Source organism: Dicentrarchus labrax, unplaced genomic scaffold (genome assembly GCF_905237075.1).
Source record: "Dicentrarchus labrax unplaced genomic scaffold, dlabrax2021, whole genome shotgun sequence".
NCBI classification, from domain to species: Eukaryota; Metazoa; Chordata; class Actinopteri; family Moronidae; genus Dicentrarchus; species Dicentrarchus labrax.
The window spans coordinates 115,001-117,500 of NW_026136846.1; the positions used below are offsets into that span (position 1 = coordinate 115,001).

Sequence of the window (2,500 nt, forward strand, 5' to 3'; positions counted from 1 at the left end):
CATTATAATATAATAAACACATTATAATATAATAAACATTATATAATAATAAATATTGTTTGTGGCTTCAAACTACCAACCTCTGCTTCACTGAGCCGCGTGCATGCTACACGCGCACGCGCATAATATTGAGGCTAATATTGTAAAGTATACCGGGCCGAACCGGGCCGAACCGGGCGGTGCTGTCCCGGTCCGGCCCGGTTCGGTTCGGTTCGGTCCTCGCGGCTCCGTCTGACACAAAATGACAGAGGAGACATTTTGAGATTCCTTGTAGTGTTGCAATCAGCTAGCATGCTAATGCTAACCGGCTAACAGACAGCGCTGTAGGTAGCGCCGCTGTTAGCATTAGCATTAGCAGGCTAGCTGACCAGACGACAACAGTCCGCAGTGAACGAGCAGAATTAAATAAATTAAACTGTTATTACCCCGCGGAGTCTCCCACAGACACAATGTGACAACAATGAGATAAATTAACCGCCTTTATTTACAATAATTCACCGTTTCACCGCTGCTACACAGCTAGCTGTTAGCATAGCTAGCCCAGCGGGCTGTGACAATGGAGGCTAACAGTTAGCCACCAGCTAACGTTAGCTCCTTCCTTCAACACTAAACACCAACATGTGGATGTAAAGTGATCAGCCGGGCGGGTATTAATCATCGATACATCCCCATTGATCCGCACATGGGACTGTATCCACACACACACACACACACACACACACACACACACACAGCGGGGAGAAACGGTGTCTTACTCGGATCGGTCCTACCTCCTCTCCCTCCCCGGTGTCCGAGCACTGCTCCGGGGCTCCGCAGTCTGAGCTCCTCCGGGCCTCCGGGGCATCAAGGACCGAGCGCACCCAGTCCCGGCACCGTCCACCAGCACGGCCGGGTCGAACCGGGTCGAAGGCGGCACGAATATCCAACAATGTCCCGATAAGCTCCTGCACGGAGGCCGATGTTCGCCCAGCAGCCCCGGCGTTGCCTCCAGCCAGCTAGCCTTCCCTGCCGCCGGCCTCTGCGTCTGATTATCGGGCTTGAGGAGGAGACACCATCCCCCGCAGCTCCGCGGTTCCTTCAGCGCGGATAAACACAACGGTACATTAATCAGTGCCGGTTGCTCCTGCTGCTGTCGGTCTGTCTGCTCCGCATTACTGCTCCCGGTCAGCAGCAGGTTGAACACACTGAGCACACAGACAGCCAGAGAGGGACAGACAGACAGCCACACAGACAGACAGCCAGAGAGAGAGCGTCAGACAGCGAGAGCGTGAGACACCCAGACAGAGCCACAGTCTAAACAGAAAAGTATTTATCCAACATTCATTAAACGTTATAGTTGATGATTATATGGAAGACTATTACTGCCAGTAGAATAAAAAATAAGATGAAAACTAGCTGATAATAAAAAAAGGTTCAAGTTAAGTAAAAATTATGAGATAAAATCATAATTAACAAGGGTTTTTATGAAGGTTTTTAATCCTTGTTTTGGCAGAAATGAGCTTCCATAGATTCAGGAGCTCTTATATTAAAGGAAAGTGGGAACTGATCAATAATCTGTTACTGTAGTTTTAAGTGAATTTAAAGAATATATTAATGATCACAGACGGAAGATTAAACTGTCCGACTGTACGATCAATCATAATCTTATATTAATGTTTGTTAATATTTATTTAAACTCACATTTATACTGAGTACATAATGAACTGCAGCGGTGGAGACAAACACTGGGTCCTACATTTCCCACAATGCACCTGGGCAGTGTCTTTCATTACAGCCTCCCTCAGGTAAACAGACTTTAAACACATTGTACATTTTTTTATAAGTTTACAGGTTTTCCTGTTTATTTTACTGTTTTTTTCTGTATTTTTTAAATAATTAAAAATATTAATAAAATTACAAAAACATCCTGTAAATTTACATCTAATGTAAAATAACATGGCAAATCTGTAACTAAATAATCATAAAATTACTGATTATTTAAAGAAAACTTAAAATAAACAACAATAAATTTGCAAATCTATAATTTATTCAGACATTTATTGTTTATTTAATAGATTAAACTGTTAAATTCAAACAGTAAAATCAGTGACATTAACAGTAAAAAGTATTAGTTGTGTAATTTTAATGTATTAGTTAGTTAACTGACAGATATGTTGTATAATGATGGAAGTTGAATAAATGTTGTTTATCAGTGTATAAGGTAAACTGTCCAAATACAGTTGTTATCAGTGTAAACAGCAATAATTACTGTAATCTCACAGATAATGACTTTTATTACAGTTCTATAACTTTTAACATTCACATTAAAATAATAACAATCCAATAATAACAGCACTCTGCTGTAAATGTAAGTCTGATTATTGTATTATAGCAGAGTTCACCTGGATTTATTGATCATTGTTTTACACTGTAAATATCTTTAATTAAACAGTAAAAAGAAAAAATTACACAAGATATTCTATAAATTGAAGCTGTTTTTTTACGAGTTATTTTACTGGGT

The 2,500-nt window shown here is 40.6% G+C and overlaps 1 long non-coding RNA gene and 1 pseudogene across 2 annotated transcripts in view; one reads left to right on the top strand and one right to left on the bottom strand.

The window, feature by feature from the left end:
• The window catches only part of LOC127360089 (zinc finger MIZ domain-containing protein 2-like), a 22,088-nt pseudogene extending 20,826 nt beyond the window's left edge, over positions 1 to 1,262 (bottom strand).
• The window catches only part of LOC127360092 (uncharacterized), a 69,786-nt gene that overhangs the window by 16,528 nt on the left and 50,758 nt on the right, over positions 1 to 2,500 (top strand). The window lies entirely within an intron of this gene.